Here is a 19111-nt window from a genome sequence, read left to right on the forward strand (position 1 = left end):
GTTTTCGAGCCTCGAATTTTCCTTCCCAGATTTGAGCATTTTTTGTCAGGTGAAATTCCGTCTCCTAAGGTACCTGAAAGATAAACAGGCACTGAAGTCACCCAATTTAGTTTAAGTTCATTTGTCGTAAAGTTTGGCCCCGCGACTCTGTTATTTTATGGATTTAGAAGCCTTTTACTGTTAACATTCTCAGAAGGGAGTGTTGGCCAATTTGAGACAAAAGTTAAAAAAATATATATTGGCTTTTTTTTACTGAAAATATAGTCGACTGTTAACAGCAACAAAATTTAAATTTATCATTGTAATAGGGAATCCTATATGGCTTTATCCAAAAACATTTTGAAACGAAGTTAGCTTGCTCATTAAAAAATCTTTCGAAAATTTAAAGGAAGTCCAAAAACTGGGCATCCATTTACACGAGAAAAATCGCCGCTCCATAAACTATCAGCTCAAGTACCGTAAAGCTTAAAATGCTGGCCGTATAATTCTACTTCAATTTATTCGATTTGGAAATTCCCGTAATGTCTTTTTAGATAAAGCATGCATACAAAGGTGTCAGTTGAACAAAGTCTCTAAGAATTTGTTAATTTTAAGGCAATTAACAATTTAAGGACAATAATAAGACAACGAGAAAAAACAGAAAATAGTGGACTGGTCATGGTTAAAATTGAGATGTTTTTCCGTTTTAAAAATGACATATTCACCTTTTACATTTTTCAGATTCGTTACAAGATAGACTTTCAGAATTGAATTATTGTGACGCAATCTGAAAATGAAATCTTGTACTTGCTTTTAAATGGATAAGGGGTTGCTCTCTAAAGAAACTGTGGTACTTTGATGGCGGAGATTGGAAACGAATGGTTGGTTTTATCAACAGCAGTGATAAGATAATTCAGCTAGCAACCGTAAAGAGATTCGAGTGCTGACGTGAAGTTTCGAGCGTTAGCCCTTCGTGATTCGCTCTGACGAGAGGCTAAAACTTGATACGTCATCTCTCGAATCCCTTTACGGTGTTTGGGTTGTTTTGTTGAAAAATATAGCGTACTTTCTCGAATTTGGAGTTCACCAATCGAAATTCAAAACAAATTACATCGTAAACTCGAGAATCCTTAAAATTTTAGCGTTACTGTAATCTGATAAGTGGACATAAAGGAATACTCAGTTTCACTATCAAGACTTCACATGTGTTTTAGCGGCTGACCTTCAAGGTAACAGGTCCTCGTTCTTCCAGATGGAATCCCCCAAGGAGCTCTAAGGCTGCATTGCATTCCGGGCTCAGGTGAATCCTTAAAGCTTACAAAATTTTTAATAAGTATGGTGAAAAAGTAAAGAATATCTCAAAAATATTCAATATTAACTCGCTTTTTTTGAATGCCCAACAACGAAATTTCTGAATTTTTCAGTCAGTAACACAAGCATACTCGGAAAACTAAAATTCGAGTTCTGCCACAGGAGTCGAACCTCAGATGACCTTCCGATTACTAGTTCGAATGGGCCATTAAACTGCTGTAGGTTCATGGGACAAACATCCTGCATACATACATACATACATACATACATACATACATACATACATACATACATACATACATACATACATACATACATACATACATACATACATACACACATACATACATACAATCCCCTGAAGAGTCAGAAACGAAAGAAGTTGCATGTGCTACAAAAACATATTCCGATTGAAGCCTACCTACCTCATATACATCATGCTCATCTATAATGTTGTCAAAGGACGTGTACAAGTCATTTAAGAAATGCACGACCTGAGGAAGAACAATATGTCAATAATTAGCCAACAACTTCTTTCAAATACCCGGTAAGAATACTTTTTCCTTCAATTTTGCTCACATGTGCAATTTTAAGAAATTTCAATTAAAGCTTCACATTTAAATTGTAACAAAAAATGTCATGTGTTTACCTCCATCGGTGTACACTGGGCTGCCATGGAGGTAAAGCCTACTATATCACTGAAATAAATTGTCACACTAGAGAAACTTTCAGCTGTTCCAGATCTTCCCAGCTTCAGGTCCTCTGCGATTGGCCTTAAAAATGACAAATATTCAGTTAGAATTGAAAAGATGAAAATGGATTAGGGTATACCTTTGAAAAATGAGAGCTCTACTGCAAAAGTCTATAAATTAGTGCTCATCAATGCACGTGTCATTCAACTGAAACAAAGACTCCTGTACATCATCCGATTCCCTTTTTGGCTGAAAAGATTTCCGAGTTAAGTTGATGTTAAGTTTGGAGTCTACAGTAAAATTTAATTACTTTGGAAGCATCTTGTGAAGCAGTTCTTCTGTTTTAGCTTTCTCGTCCGTCAGTTGCCTCGTTCTCTCATCCACTATATGTTCCAGCTGGTCTGTGTAGCTTTCCATCATGCGTATCATGTTATCTACAATGTTGGCATTTCTGGAAACAATCGAAATTGAGGAAAATAAATTTTAGATCCAATGCTTTTGCTGAGATTACAGAGATAACTTTGTCAGAATCATTAAATTAATTTTTTTAATCAAATGAAAGCTCCTATTCCTATATCTCCCTCTCACATGTTATCTTCCAGATAGTTCATAACAGGGGACGGGGGTGTTTTGATTATGAGACAACAGCTCAGGTTTCTCGTTTGAGCCTTTGATCTTTATAACAATAGGTTACCATCGTATGAGTGTTACTAGATTCACAGGAAAATAATATTTCGCAAAATCACGAGCGTGTTTTCACACACAGCAAAAATTCCAGGCTTGTTTTTATACTTAGGCTAAGGCCCTTTATAAAAGGGTGTAGCCCTTAGTTCGCCCGCTACGTCTGTAAGCCCTAAAACTTCAGATTTCAGAAAAATCAATCAATCAATCAATCAATCAATCAATCAATCAATCAATCAATCAATCAAGTTATAAAGCAATCAACGTTAAGTACTTTCCTTTTATTACTTTTCCCTTTGCCTCTCCGTGGATCGAACACATAGAGTCCTTATTTTGGGAACTCCTTTGTCGTTCGTTTCAATGTATTTGGCCTCTGATTTTGATCGTCAGTACATATTTTTTCTTGGTTTTGGTGACAGAACGGTCTCTAAGGGTCTCTAAGTCCTTGCTATTTGACATAGCCCAAGTCAGGGCCCTGCAGCCAGGCATTATATTGTGGAGATGAGATCTGACGATCTTTGTAGCCCGTCCTAACACCACACAACTACAATCTCATAGCAGAGGTTATTAAGTGAACAGTGAACGGTGTTGACACTCAGAAGTTGTATGCTAAGATGGTGGTTAATGGTAATGATATCCAGTTCCAGTCAACGTTTTGCGTGTTAGACAGCACAAAAAAGGTTTGTGGAAATCCAGATCTTGAAAGCTTGGCAATGGTACTGAGATGCACCAACTTAGAAAGAAGAGGATTAGTATGCGTAACCCTAACATCAATAGAAAGTACAATCTTGAATTTAAGAATGTTAGTAAAGAAAAGATCCTCAAGATACACTGTTATTCAAGAAATGCAATTTGTTACGTTCAACAGCCGGAACATTCTGACAGTTGAGGGCTCTGGTCATCTAGAAGCCATAAAAAGGTTACGTCAAACCTTCGCAGGATACTTTTTGCCGAATAATTATTTTTCGATCAAATTAAAGTAAATTACTTAAACTTGCATTTTCAAAACAAAAATAATTTAAAATCTTAAAACACGCGCGAGTTATTGAGAAAAAGGTATTTTCGTAAAAAAGTTAATCTCCGTAAGGCATGAACTCCCCAGAGACCTTTTCGCGGCAAACGGCTTCATCCAGGAGATATTATTTCAACTTATTAGCATTTTTTTGTTTACACTCGAGTTTGATTGCTGTGGTTTTCGAAAATAGACAGGTCAATTTCTTATCACATCTTAACACCCGTTCTTGTAATACCCGAAAGAGCCGTTCAAACGATGTACTTGACCTTTGCAATAAAACTGCTCTTATTTGGGCAGATATTGTGTAAAGATTTTAGCAACAAATTAATAAACAAAGCACTTTATGTAAGTGTCAATGTATTTAGAATTCGACAATTTAAAGGCACCGAACACACTCCTGTAGACTCCAGGTCTCACGATACCACTGTCGCTGTTTGACGACGTTTACACTCGGCTGGTTCGTTTTGACAACTTTATTCGCGCGTTTCACACCACAACACCGCTCGTATTTTACAACTGAACTCGTCTCTACTCACACGCACATGGCCCATAGCAACGAGCTGACCTGTCATTAAACATGGCAACGCTACCAGATATGAAAGTTCAGGAAACGGGAGGTACATCCCCGCCCCTAGACGGGATACAATGTTTATCGAGATGGTGAACAGTTCTACTCTTCCGCTTCCTCTAATAAACAAAGTTTCGCAATCGGTCTCTTATACTTTCCGTGCTGAGTACGCACTGCAGTAACTGCTAGAACCAACCCATCCTGCCCGGGATGAGTAGACACGATTCTGTCTAACGGCCATACTCCTCGCGGCCTATTTTGCTTAGCAACTAGGACAACATCTCCTTCTGTGAGATTCTGTTTCTTCTCTTTCCCCTTCTTCCTTCTGTCAGGCTAGCAAGGTACTCCTTGGTAAAACGTCTCCAAAAGCATCTTTGTTGAGTTGATCTCTCTGTCACTAACTTCAGCATCTTCATAACTCGGATTCGCCCGCAACAGCGAGAAATTATTTGGCGTTAACGCTTCAATGTCCCCTGCATCATTGGACACGTGAGTAATCGGTCGACTGTTTAGTATCCCTTCTGCCTCGACTAGTGCAGTCCTCAGCACTTCTTTGGAAACAGTCCTGTCTGCCAGAATTGCCTTCAGCGTCTTCTTTGTGCGGGGCACTTGGCGGTTGAAATTTCCACTCGATCTCCTTAGGCACACAAAAAGTTTTGTATTCTCTCTTCATCCAACAATTTAATGCATTTCCACAACTCGTTATTTGCATCGACAAAGTTCGTTCCATTATCGCTGTGGATGCTCTGCGGTCGTCTACGTCGCGCAGTGAATCTCTTCAATGCCTTAATGAAATGATCCGTTGAAAGATCGTCCACAAGTTCGAGGTGGCACGCTCTAGTACTCAAACAAGTAAACAAACAGCCGTACACTTTAACTTCGCTTCATTTTTCCATAACTAACATATAGGTCCAAAAAGGTCAACTCCAGTGTTCCTGAATACCTTGCTCAAGTCTGCACTCTGGTAGACTTCCCATTCGCTGCTATTGAGGCTTTACCGTCTGGCAATAACAGAAGTTACACTTGAACTTCACGCTCTGCACCGTCTGATCCAATACTCTTGCTTTATTTGATTGTGCAAGTGCTCAGTTGGCGGGTGGTGGTAGGTACAATACATTTCCTCGACGATCAGTTGTGCAAGCTCATTGCGTGAGACAATTATTTTGGGATGTCGTGTCTTGTATGGTAGGCATTGCGCTCTCTGCAGTCTTCCACCAACGAATAAGAATCCATCTTCCATCCTTGGATCAAGAGACTTAATTCTACTCTTCTTGTGGATCTCCTGGCCCATCTCCAGACACTGTATCTCTTCGCCGAATGACTCAACTTGCGCCCTCTTTACTATATAATCCTGAGCTGCTCTCAGTTCGTTCGACGTAAGTACACCCAGTAGACATGCTTCCTTCTTAACTCTTGCATTGTTTGCGAATCGCATCACATAAGCTGTAACTCTTCTTAGTTTGGTCAGTGACGAATACTTCTTCCACACTAACAGGACCTCATTTTCCTGAGATGCTCCAGCCCATCTTCCCTTCTTCTTCTCACTCAAGTCATCTTCTTCGCAAAGTGCTTTGACTTTATTTTCCGGCCAGAGTTCTACTGATTCATCGAGCAGAATGCCTGGACATCATTAATTATTCATAACCGGTGACGCGGCAAATTCGAATGCGTGCGTGCCGTGAAATGGCCTGAATAAGAGAAGAAAGGGGCCAGATTAGCCCACTAGGGTTGATAAAACTTACTTTTCGGATTTCCTGGAGATAGAACTTCAACTTTCACGCGCGGCTTTTTGAAGAAGAAGGTTGTATCTTCAACTTAAGCCGAAAAGTAAGTGGATATAGAAGGTGTAAGGATTCGCTTTTTGCGTTTAAAAATGGACAAAAATAGGCCATTTTTGTATGGCGGCCAATTTCAGAAGCGATTTTCTGACAATTCAAACGGTTTTTCAAATTTTCACGTACGGCAAATGAAAGATGGGTCTTTTCTGAAAGAAAACCCGTTTCAACTTTGAAAATAGGTCAACAAGAACCATTCGCCTTTTGAGTTTGAAAACTAGCTGTTGGAGGTGCGTTTGAAAATGGCGTGTCTTCGGTCGAAGAGCTATTGTCATAAGCACAGGTCTGCATAACAATGGAAGTCAAAACTAACAGTAGCCTATTCAAGAAAACCACTTGACTGTAAAATATTCCAATTACCGCGAATTTTAAAAGTGTTCTTGTTGGCACAGCTGGTTCATTCGAAAACCTGTCGCGCAATGAACCAGGAAAGCGAAAACGTAAGCGATCGGGAGCTCTTTTCAGAGCTACTTCGAAAACCCGATCCACCCGCTGATAATCAATATTGTACCTCCTTTTGTAAACGAAAACAGCCCTTTGTTTCACTTCGAACTAAACGGCGAAGCAGTTTGGAGATGGAGAGAAGTTTGTGGGCAACCCAGCAAAGTGTTTGCAATTCTACAATCAAGTATGCTGTCTCTCGGCTACCGATTAGCGCAATCTGCTCGGGAGCGTGTTGGAAGTGCGTTGTTCTGTAACACTGGTACAATCAATAGTTTGTAGCCTTTAACGTTTCCTAGCAGAATGTTCTAGTTAAAGCTTCTCTTTTTTTTTTTTTTTTTACAACAAAGAGAATAGTATACGTAGGCACGCGCGCGCTAACTTTTTTCAATAATAAGTAACTCAAGATTTTCGCACGACCAGACGGCATTCAAGTTATTGTAGGTTCGAATGATTGTTTTTTTTTTTGCCGTGGCATAGCGGAAGGTAAGAGTTGCCCTATGCAAAAATAGTGTGAAGCTGATCAATCGGTCTTGAAAAACCCCTCGATCTGTTAGACTACTGAAATAGTCAAAATACTAGTTTAAAGCACTTACTCAGCCACAGTGCAAAGGTGTGATATTAGAAAACAATAGAAAGAGCATAAGTTCATCAGGCCTTTGTCTTTTAGCTCCGCTCCGACAAGTTGATGAGCTAAACGGTATTCCCTACGGAGCAGTGCTCTCGTAAATTTAGACCAATGACAGTCATTCAGTTCACGCTTCACCGCTAACATTACAGATCTATAATTTTTGCCGTGCAGTAAGTAAATGTCCCAAGAACAGTAGGCATTCTGCGCGATGTCATACAGGAACTTGGGTCCATCATTGTAACGAAAACCTGTGCCAAGTTCTATGAGACTCGGTCCTCGGGTGATGTCATCTGCAGGATTAGAGTCTGTCGACACATATCTCCAACTCACTGTACCCACCCCCAGTGTGGCCTCCAGATTGCTCATGATTGTATGAATCTCAGATACCCGGTTGCCAACGAAAGCTTTGTAAGTGGAACTTGTCTGGCGGATCCAGTGTAGGACTGTTGTGGAGTCACTCCAGAAGGTTATCTTCTCCATCTTTGTCATCATTTCTTCTACCAATGCTCCAGTTAATCGCACAGCTATTAGAGCTCATATGAGCTCCAGTCTGCAGATAGACTGTGACTTTAAAGGGGCAACACGGCCTTTTCCCCCCAATAAGGCTACATCCTACGGTGTCATTTGTAAACGTTCGTCTTAGGTACGCACACGCGCCATAGGCATCCTGGCTGGCGTCGCAAATACATGAAGTGCAGTCTCTCGGAAAGGCTTCTTCTCAGAAAGTAGAGCTCTCGGAATTCTCACTTCGTTAAGTTTTTCTGCTTCCTTGCGCCATTCACGCCACTCTCGAAGATCAGCTTCGTTCTGCTCGTCATCCCACCCGTACTTCATACGATTCAGATTCTGAAGGATGATTTTACTTCTGATTGAGAATGGGAGGAGGAGTCGTCGTGGATCCCAAACTGAGAATGTTTGGCTCCAAATCTTTCTCTTCGTCGTACCTGGATCACCCAAAGGTCTGTCTGTTGGCAATTTATTTTCACTCAGCTCGAGGAATCGTGGAGATCCATCTTGCTCCGTGATGGTTGCCAAGACGTCTGGTTCATTTGTCAGCCACTTGTGTAGGCGGAAACAACCACGGTGCAGCAACTCTGTCATCTGCTTCCGCATTTAAATAGCTTCCTCGCGAGAATCCGTTGATGGTAGGCCATCATCCATGTAAAAGTGCTTGTAGACTGCTTTCACGCCTAGAGGTAAATCATCCTCATTCTCATCAGCATTTCGCCTCATAGTTTAGTTCGCTCTCGAGGGCGCAGACACTTCTCCTAACACTGTTCTCTCGAACTGATACACGGTTGGTTCTTCTTCCAGAGAGTCCCTTCATAAGAATCTCATCGCCGGCTTGTCATTGTCAGGGAGGCGAACCATATGTTACATTTCTTTCACATCAGCAGCCATTGCAATCCTTCCTTTGCAAAATCTGAGGAAAACTCCAAACAGAGACGAGAAAGATCTGGGCCTGTGCAGATGTTATCGTTCAAACTTTGTCCCATTAATTTTGCTGATGCGTCATAAACTTTTCTGAGACGATCAGGTTTCTTGGGGTTGATGACAAATCTGTGTGGTAAGTACCAAATTACTTTACTACCGCATTGTTTTTCCTCTTCACTCAGTTTCTTCACGTAGCCCTTCTCAATGTCACCCTGGTTTGACTTTGCATACCTTTCTCTAATCTCGGGGCAGCTCTCAAACTTCTTCTCTGAGAATTGCAGCCTCCTCTTTGCCATTTCGTAATTGTTGGGTAACGATGGTCCCTGTTCTCTCCAAAGTAGGCGTGAGACATACGCATCTTCACTTGCACTCTTAAAGGTTGTTTGTTCCATTAGTGACAATGCTTGTTCGTCCTCAATCGACGGGTCGGGCTTGCTAATTTCATCATGCCTAAAGTTTCTATCTCTGACTGAGCCATCACCAGCTGCTTCAGCTCCTCATCTTCAGCTGAACTTCTTTCATACACTTTGAACCAATTGTATGGAGATGCTACTCTTCGCTCACCAGGTAACCAATTAGTGAACGCCCATCCAAGCAGGGTCTCAACTGCATAAGGTACTCTGTCAACTTTCGGTTGACCTTAGGGTTTCACAACTTGTTTTGGTAGAATCAAGTCTGAGTTGTTAGTTCCAATTACGAGTTGCACTGGACCCATGTCGGTGTCACGTAAGTCTAGGTTCTTCAGGTGCTGATACTCTTGATTGATTGTTGACCACTTCAACTTCTGATCCTGACCATTCAGGCTACGAATTGTCTTCACATCTCGCAATGAGTTCATGACTTCCTCTTTTCCGACTCGTGCGACATGGCATTTCTTGATGTGCTGGGAAGTAAACACCTTCTGCACATTCACTCCTTGAATTTCGAGATCTACCTCTTTGCCTTGAAGACCAAGTGAGAGCGCAAAACTTTCATCTATAAGTGTTGTGTTACAGCCTGAGTCAGCAATGCCATCACGTGTTGTTTTCCTGTTTCTCCAAAGACAACTATGGGAAGTACTTTAACTAAAACACGACCACCAGTTTCACAACCTGTGTACGCTGATTAGCGATACTCTTCATGCGACTCCACAGCTTGACGTGGTGGTGAGTCTTCACCTTCCAGGGAGACAGGTGCTGGATCTCTCTCAACTTCTGGCACTCTTTCTGATTCACGTTTCGCTTTTTCCCGTTCAATAAATTTCAAGTCGACTTCATGTACGAGGGTATGATGACGCATGTTATAGTTCTCAACTTTGCATCTATTCCTACTACGCCATTTACTCAGACGATGACCAGGTAATAGACAACATAAGCATAGTTTGTGTTCCTCAACAACTTTCTCCTTTTCGCTGGTCAGCATTCCCTTAAAACCTTTGCACTCTTGCAAAGTGTGATTAGTCGAATGGTGAATTGGAGACTTCTTTGTTCCAAAACTGGCGAGTAAAGACTCTCCTGTGGATCCTGAAAACAGCCCAGGTAGGGATTTGTCAGCTGGCGTACGCCTATCACCTTTAGATGTATCTGAATGCTTCCGCCCTCTCTTCTCTGGCATCCACCGCTGCTTGGACTCACTGATTTTTACCTCTTTTTCCGGCTAATTTACAAATGAACTCCAGGTTGATAACTTTGGTTTTCCTTCAACAAACTCGGCCCATCGACCGCAAAGGCGTGCGGGACGTTTAGCAACAGTTGCTTCAGGAACTTGTGAGTTAAGCTCATGAACAAAGCTGTGCTCCTTGAAAATGCCTATCAACTCGGAAACTATTTCTTGATACTGCCTTAACCGCACACTGTTTTCTTTCACTAAACTATGGTCGGAAATTGATCTATGCACTTCTTTGCAGCTGACACAACTGTGTCTACGGCCAAAACGCTCCTCGAGCGCAGTCAACTCGGAAACTATTTCTTGATACTGCCTTAACCGCACACTGTTTTCTTTCACTAAACTATGGTCGGAAATTGATCTATGCACTTCTTTGCAGCTGACACAACTGTGTCTACGGCCAAAACGCTGTTGCTCCCCGTATTTATCTGAACCTGGCATGAATTTCGCTAGACATGATTTTGCACTTCTTTCTACAGAATCTAACAGAAATTTAAGCTTCTCTGTTACGTCGTAAACCTCCTTTTTGTCAACTTCCACATTAAATGCTGCTTTGAATTTTGAGTACTCTAGTGGATTTCCATTGAACTTCTGCACGTTTGGTTTAACAATTTTCACAAAGGCTGGCAGCATTTTCTCAAATAGCTGATCTATCTTCGACGTTTGTACGCTAGGGTTTTCTGTGGCGGAGGTTTTAAAATCAGCTTGACCTTCAGTAATTGACTATTCACATGTCCCTTTTTTACGGGGCTCAATAGAAACCTCTGTTACGACCTCTGGTTTGATGGATTTAATTTCCTCGATGTGAGGTTTTTCAACAACAGTGTTTTCAGTAATTTCAGGTCTAAGCGCGAGACCCGATCGTTCACACCATCTAAAGGTAATTTATTCAGCTCTTCATCAATATCGCCTTTATTCAACATACCCTCTTCCAGGGCGATAGCATCTTCGAACTCATATTCCAGTCTTGATTCTTCAGCTTTCTTTTGAAGTTCCAAAAGCTTCGTACGCTGCTGTTGTTCGGCTCACAGACATTCGATCTCATTTGCGAAGGTTTGCTCGGCTATTTTTAGTTTAATGGCTAACTTCTCGGATTGCAATTTCTTTCTTAAAATTGAACGTTTACTTGAAGCGGTGGACTCATTTAACGTTAACAGTCGTGGTGTTTGGTCTTCTCCTCTATTTGAGGCACTCATCTTGTCATGACTTGACTCACTCTTTCACAATATTCAACCACAACTAACCACACGGTTCGATAATAATTACACGCAGTTACACGGCTGACTTACAACTTGACTCGACCATTTCTCGCTTGATTTCGCACAAGATCCGACTGGGTGGACCACAAATGTCGTTGCTTGACGAGGTTTAAACTCGGCTGGTTCGTTTTGGCAAATAAAATCGCGGGTTTCACACGCCCACAACACCCGCTCGTGTTTGACAACTGAACTCGTCTCTACTCACACGCACGTGGCCCCTAGCAACGAGCTGACCTGTCATTCGTAACATGGCAACGCTATCGGATATGAAAGTTCAGGAAAGTTCAGGTTCGTCCAACTGTTACTTGGACGAAGCGGCGAACTTTACAACTAACTTTATAGAGAAATATTCGGAACTCTACATTGGCGAGGAGGATGTACAGACTGACATAGTTTACATTTTGTTCGGTTACGACGTTATACAACCTGATTTGAATTCGAAATGGCCACATTTAATACAAAATCTCAGCTTCAGACCGTATTTTTCCGGACTTAGATGCGACATCGGTAGGCTTGCTTTAGAAAATCAGTATCTGGGATGATTTAAAGTGTAATATGCTCTCGTGATGAACGTGAAGGACAAGGAGAAAAAACGACGTTATTTTGCGGATTAACGGAGTAACAACACCAAATATTAGTGAAGGTTTAAAAATAAATAGTGAAGTTCACTCTAGAAATACTCGCTACGCTGTTATAGACTTCATTTGTCCGAAATTTACAAGACGAACGGAGGGAGCATGGACATTTCGTGTCACCACAACTCAACTGTGGACCAACTGTGACATGAGCTACCAATGAATCTGAAAAAAGCTTTTCAGAATAGTTATGTTTACTTCCTAGAAAAACAAAGAATAATTTTCAACAATAGTTATGATTTTTGTATATTGTAATCTAATTTTTCTAGTGTTTCTTTTTGTGTTGATTTTAGTCTTGAGGGCCACAAGTCGTTATTAGTGTTAGGCACTATTTTGTATTACCCTCGGTAAAGGCTCTGATGCTACTACTACCACTACTACTACTACTACTACTACTGCTACTACTACTACTGCTACGCTCTGCGCGGGACCCAGTGTGCAGGACATTTTTGACACATTGGGGGGTTCCGGACATGATTTCGAGGCCGTCGGAAAGACCCTTCTATAAGTACCAGCTCATCAGTATTTATCAGTTTCAACAGTTGGTACAGGAAGCAGAGGAATCTTAGGACGATTAAGCTACACGTTTGAAACAAGCGGCGGTTTAGTGCGATTTCCGACTGATTGGCTTGATATCGAAATACAAATGAGAGTTAGGCGGCGTTTGCTCAGTAAACCTCACACTGTTAAAGAGGCCTTAGATTGTACTAGAGCACAGGAATTGGCGGCAAAGCAAGCGAAGAGAATTAAAATGGATCAGCAAAGCCGCGAAACGAATCTTAAAGAACAACTGTTTAAAGTCGGGCCAACGAGACAAAATAAACCACCGATCTCAAAATAGTGTTTTTCGTGAGGTGGTACATACTCACAAGCTGAGGAAGGAAGAAATGCCCATTCTAGGAAAAGTAATGTCTCTCACGCAGGAAAATGAACCATTTTTCAAAGTGCTGTGTGAACAGAGGAAAAGTTAGCAAGAGCGTGGTAAAGACAATTTATCAGGTGGTGCTCTCAGATAGCAGCGATGCTGGAACGCAGGCCGATAAGGAATGTGAAAGTTGAATTCCTTGTAGACAATATGACCGGCTCCCAGTTGGCTTAATAGCTTAGTTGGTAGAGCACTGCACCGGCATTGCTGAGGTCATGGGTTCGAATCCCGTTCAAGCCTGAAGTATTTTCATGGTTTCTTTTCGCAACTGCTTTAGTTGCGTACTAACTACGAGGATCTTTCTTCTATTTGATCTTTCATCCGCAGTTCTACTTCAATTCAATCATAAAAATTAGCATATATAAAGTGGATTTTCCAAAACGCAGAGGAGAAAATTAAACTCACTTTACGTGGATTAGGGATTTCAGCTTAGACCTTATTTCAGAAAACGTCGGCCTCATCAAAGGGTCGTTGTCCCAGCACATTTTCATCAAGCGAAGAACACCTCTGTTGTCACCAATCTCACTTGGAATATCAGGCCTGAAGGGAGGAATCAGTTGTTTTGTCACTTGTTCGACGACGTCTGCAAAGATAAGTAAATACAGTGTGCGCGTCAGTGCCTTGTCTTTTTTTCTGATAGTTATTTAACAAAAATCCAACTCCATTTTCACCTGATCATGATCTATTTTCGACGAAGTAACTACTACGAAAGTATTACTTCAACAAATAACTGGAAAAGATTACGGAACAATAACTTTATTACCATTTTATTATTAACAATCTTTATATCTTTATTTCAACATTTCGCCAAATGCTTTGAAGTAACTGTTCATTGTTCTCCTGTAGTGTTACAGTGCGTTTCACAAAACTTTTGACAAACTGTTTCCGAAGTTCGTTTGAAACCGAAACCGAAGACAAACCCACGAATCCTGCCTTTGTCACACGATACCAACCATCAGTGCCTAACATAAAGCAAGTTCTCATGAAAAACTGGCATTTAATAGAACAACAACCATTACTGAGCGAAATCTACAAAAAACCGCCCCTCGTATCTTACAAAAGAGGGCGGTCGCTCAAAGACATACACGTTAGAGCCAAACTATAAAAGGCTATATTAAACACGCGCTGGGGGATCGCGCAGGCCTGTCAACCCCATTTTATACTGTGTTGTTGCAGTTTTGATTTTGCTTTGAAATTTAACTGAATTCGATTTATTGCTGCCTTTTTGAGGCTTCAATTGTAAGAGTAATAAATTTAAATCATACGTCGATCAACAGTGCTGTTGCTCATTTCGAAACGTTCTTTTTTGTCCGCTTATAAGACCATCTGGATATAAGCCCCCCCCCCCCCCCCTGTTTATAAGCCCACCCAGAACCCCTTACGAACTTGTATAAACCCAGGGCTTATAAGCGGCAGTTTACGGTATTTATATTTTCCCAAATTTCGGCCAGTCGTCTCCTCTCTGCTATTGGTGCTTAGTTAGAGATTATTTTACTTTCATTAAAATTATCAGTAAAACATAAAGATCATTCACATTCTTATGTACAGCCGACAACGGATCCTACCTCTGGGATCCATATTGAACGAAGAATATGGCTCCTCTCTACTGAGCAGTTACTAAGAATGATTCCATAACTGTACACGTCTCCTGGCTGAGAAAACGGCAGGGTAACATCCTCTCCAAGGAATTCCGGAGCTGTCCAGTACAGTTCTGAGCAACGAGGAAGAAAATATAATGAACGAAAGTAACAAAAGTATGTTCAGGCAACTTTGGTACACCAATGGCAGAGCTGATAACGAAAGAAGGCTGTAAAGCTTCCATAGCTGGCGTGACAATTTCTCTAGTCACAATTGATCACAACTTACTCTTGCATCTAGCATGTTCGCTAACATCCTTTGGCCTTTGTCCAGACTTTAACAGAAGCAGACCATAGTCAGATACCTTGCACACCCACCGGCTGTCAATCAGACATTTCGATGATCTGAGATGACCATGCATTCGTACGGGGGAGGCATGTAATGCTGACATACCCTAAGTTCAAACATATTCATTAGTATACAATAAAATTAAAGGAAAAAGAACCTTTCATTGGTTGTTGGACAACAAGGCAAAAAGACGTATTTATCGCTTTAGAGCTTTTCTTTTTACTATTTGTAATGTACACTAAATTAGTAGCACAGGAAACACGCAGAAAAGAAAAAGAAAAAGAAAACAGAAAACATAACTAAAGTGAACGCTCAGCGACAAACCTAGCGAAGGAATCAGAAGAGTAGTCGGAATAACAAGTGTCAGGACGAGAAAATTCAACAGCTTATTGCAGGAGTTCAGAGAAGGCCGCCATCTTGTCACGAAAGCTAATGATTCATTCAATTAATATTTTCATGTTTACATGTACTATCATTTGCTCAGGGATTGCTGAGACAGGTGTTAGCGTGTTGTCTAGAACAGAAGGAAAGATAGAAAGGTGTTCTTTTTCTACCGATTCCGCTCCTGATTCTCATGGTCTACGATCTAGTGAAAACATGTACAGTTTGAAAAGAAATGGAAGCATGAACAAAAGAATAAGGAAAGCTAATTTGCTGTCCATTGAGGTAAACTTTAGAGCAGAAAAATTGTGATTATAGGCCTGTTGCAATCTTTGTCGGTCTGATTATTAGATTTAACCTAAGTTTATATAGTGAACGAGTGACTTTTTATTGTGCAGTTGTGTTTAGGTAAATTATAGATTAAGTAAAAGACGAGTACAGTTGAGTGTAAGGTAATAGTGCTAAGAACAGCTTATACCAAGCCCTTCAAGGAGTCTTTGACCGTACAAAACAGTTTGGTCTTTCCTCGAAACTAAACTAATCGCTTTGCCGTATTTAAGAAACTGTATTAGTTATGTATTTTTCTTATGCATGATCTTTTATTTATTTATTTACTTATTTGTTTATTTATTTATTTATGTATTTATTTATTATTTTTATGTTTTTTTTTTTTTTTTTGCTTTTTCCCTCTGGATACAGCTATCAGTCCGAATGAGTCGTCTTACTACAAGAGCTATCGGCATCGCTCCCTTCATCTGTCATTGCCATTGAGATTCCACAGTTTCTAGATTGGGATATTCATCAGTTTCTTCATATAAATCTTGAATGTCCATAGAAACAAAAATTGGGAAAATATATTCCTTCGCTCTCACTGTTTTGCTCGTCTACAATGCGAATTTTCCACATTGTTGGAGTTAATTACGTCAGCTAGTACAGTCTTCCTTGCTAAAAAAGACGACAGATATCTCGTCGTATTTGTAACGTTTTCGCTTGTCAATTATGCTAAGTAAATTTGTATAGTTGCCATGGAAATGTCTTGTGCAAAAGACGCACGGAAGAACCAATCAAGTTTTATGTTATCGTTGCCTAACATGTCCTGAAAGAAATGAAAGATTTTATCTTTAGCTTCAAAGTTGGATAAGACACAGTGATAAGGGGCATGTAATTGTTCAGGTTGCTGTATTTAATTGTGGTGTAGAATTTTCTCACCTCTAAGCTACCTCTATAGCAGTAGTTGGAAATGATACAGATGTTTGGAGACTTGACACACACCCCCATGTAAGGGTTTAGATTTGTGTGAACAATGTCGCTCACCTGCGACACAAACAAATTTTAACATGTTAGCTCCATTTCCTAGCAGTGAGCATCCTTTAAGTTTAAAGCATAATCTGGAACCTAGATGCGATAAATGCTTTCAAATAATTTGTTTGCACTGAAGAATGCGGGTGTTAACAAGGAACATTTTTCTTCGCTTCTTATTAGACTTTGTAAGTTGCCTCCTTGTTAATGTACTTTTCCGCTTATGAGATTAATCTCTTATCAAGAAAAAAACCTGATACACGTAAGTCAGCTAATTGTCTTACTTGTTTCATCTCTATCAAAACGTCACGTGTTAATTGCAAATAATCCTTGCGTAGGCGCTTGATAGCCACTAGATCTGCCTGATGTGAACAACATCTAGTATAAATTCTAAGTTACAATCGAGGAGTTTATCGATAAAAAATAAACCGTAGAACAGAATTGACCTCTCTTCTCCACCACAGCCATCAAACGTCAAGTGTTTCTTTTTTTAATGATTTATTCATAATGCTGCATACGGTTACATTTAAATGAGAAAAAAGGGAAAAAACATTACAAGATACACTAATACCTACGAACTGAACCATTTTCGTAATAACAAATAGTTTAAGGGGATCAGTAGAAGGAAACTGTGGTGCTGCGTCGGTTGGGGAGTCAAAGCATTTGTTTGGTTTTATTAACTGAGTTGATAAGTTTACTTGGCCACCTTGAAGAGATTCGAGAGTTAGTAAAACCAACATTTTATTAATACAGTTTGGTTAAAATTTATATCATTTAACACAAGTAGAGGCCTGAAAAAAAGTATGCACGTTTTTGTATCATGTCCTTAGTTTTACCTTATATCGGCCGACGTTTCTAGACGTGAGCCTTTCCATAGTCCATTCTGACCGTCGGGAATATTGAGAGACATGACCGAGGCTTCTTATAACCTGCCACGAAACACAGAAATCCATTGAAAGGATACAGGTTTATTTACTCAGGAACAAGTTAAAAGAATACGTGTAATTAATAAATCTTAGAAAACTAAAACTAACAAATATTTTCCATTGCCGTTTGTGTATTGAGCAGATATATTTGTCCTCGCAGGTCCTGAAACAACGGAAAATAAACGGACTTATAGTTTTCGAACAATTAACTTCGGAAAAAAACGTTTTAGACGATTTCTTGGCACAGTTCGGACGTTTCTTTTTTGAAATTTGGACCTGACAGTCTGAGACGGATATAACGTGTAAATTATGTCAAATTCACGGGACAGTATAATTTTTATGAACAAAGTTCCGTTTAGACATCGATAGAAAATTAGGTTTCAACGCAAACTAGACAAAGAAACTGACAAACAGAACAAACAAAGTAAAAAGTCCGCGAATAATGAACTAACTTTTAATGTGATTAAACGTTTAGTCTTATTGTCGATTTTTAAAGATTGTCTAAAAGACATAATCGAAAATGCTGGAACGCTTTATTTTTGTTTGGACAGAAAATGTTTTCAGAACCTCATTTTTATAAGTATCTGAGTTTAATTCGATCAACTGTTTGATTGCGTGTTCGTTTATATTACAGCGCCTGGGAAGGGTTAGAATAAACTTGGGGTGTGTACCATATTTATTCGATTAACAGCCCTGCTGCCCGTTTCTCGAAAGTCCCGGTAAGTTTTTTTTTTTTTTAATTAATTAATTAATTTTTTTTATTTATTTATTTTTTTTATTTAAAGCAAATTTTATTTACAGGGTACAACTTTTACACAACACACAGTAGTAATACGTAAACTACACTTACATTGATACTTGCGCAAACAATCTACACTACTAATACAATTTTACATGCACTAGTAATGATGCATACATTACAATACAAACACTACTTAAATTAGGGTATATTAATAACATTGCTAATTTTATTACAGATAATCATTAACATCAGCAGCATATAAAATTAAAGTAAAAGATTCCATGTGCGATGAAAATTCGGGAGTGCTTTTTTAGCAACTGCAATTTCTTTAAGGATTTCAAGTTTTCCGGAAATGGACAAAAGAAAGGTTTGAAAATCCAAAACATCTCCGCGAAGGCTCGTGCAAAAAATGCAATATTTGGCTATTAATAAACAATAATTTAGGACTTGCCAATGCTTTGCGCTATCATGCCAGCCGTAGAGTATATGGCTTGTGGATAATGGTATTGTTTCATTTGTTTTTTGGTACCACCAGTCTTGAAACAGCATCCAGAAATCGATTGTTAGTGTACAATTTATTAGCAGGTGGTGCAACGTTTGTTCTTCTGCGTTGCATAAGTTACATAAGGGGCTTTCTGAAATGCCGTCTCGATAAAGTGTAGCACGGGTTGGAAGAATGTTATGAATAACTTTATACTGGAACATTATTATTTTTACTTCATTTGTGACTGACTGCAAACGGCATAAGATAAACTTTCCGGATGGAATTTTCTGTAAATCCGTGTCG

The 19111-nt window shown here is 39.8% G+C and overlaps 2 pseudogenes across 1 annotated transcript in view; both read right to left on the bottom strand.

Annotated features, from left to right (window-relative positions):
• The window catches only part of LOC146477079 (atrial natriuretic peptide receptor 2-like), a 48023-nt pseudogene that overhangs the window by 2023 nt on the left and 26889 nt on the right, over positions 1-19111 (bottom strand). Inside the window, exons 7-17 of the transcript XR_014865450.1 lie at positions 17493-17585; positions 16941-17018; positions 16567-16671; positions 16382-16453; positions 14917-15082; positions 14616-14761; positions 13456-13633; positions 2293-2433; positions 1940-2063; positions 1712-1784; positions 1202-1293 (exon numbers count right to left, since the gene is read on the bottom strand). The product of XR_014865450.1 is annotated as an atrial natriuretic peptide receptor 2-like (transcript). The remainder of the gene's footprint in view (positions 1-1201; positions 1294-1711; positions 1785-1939; positions 2064-2292; positions 2434-13455; positions 13634-14615; positions 14762-14916; positions 15083-16381; positions 16454-16566; positions 16672-16940; positions 17019-17492; positions 17586-19111) is intronic.
• LOC146477080 (uncharacterized) lies at positions 8112-11765 on the bottom strand (annotated as a pseudogene).

This window comes from Pavona decussata, unplaced genomic scaffold, assembly GCF_977016875.1.
Source record: "Pavona decussata unplaced genomic scaffold, jaPavDecu1.1 SCAFFOLD_72, whole genome shotgun sequence".
Taxonomy (NCBI): Eukaryota; Metazoa; Cnidaria; class Anthozoa; order Scleractinia; family Agariciidae; genus Pavona; species Pavona decussata.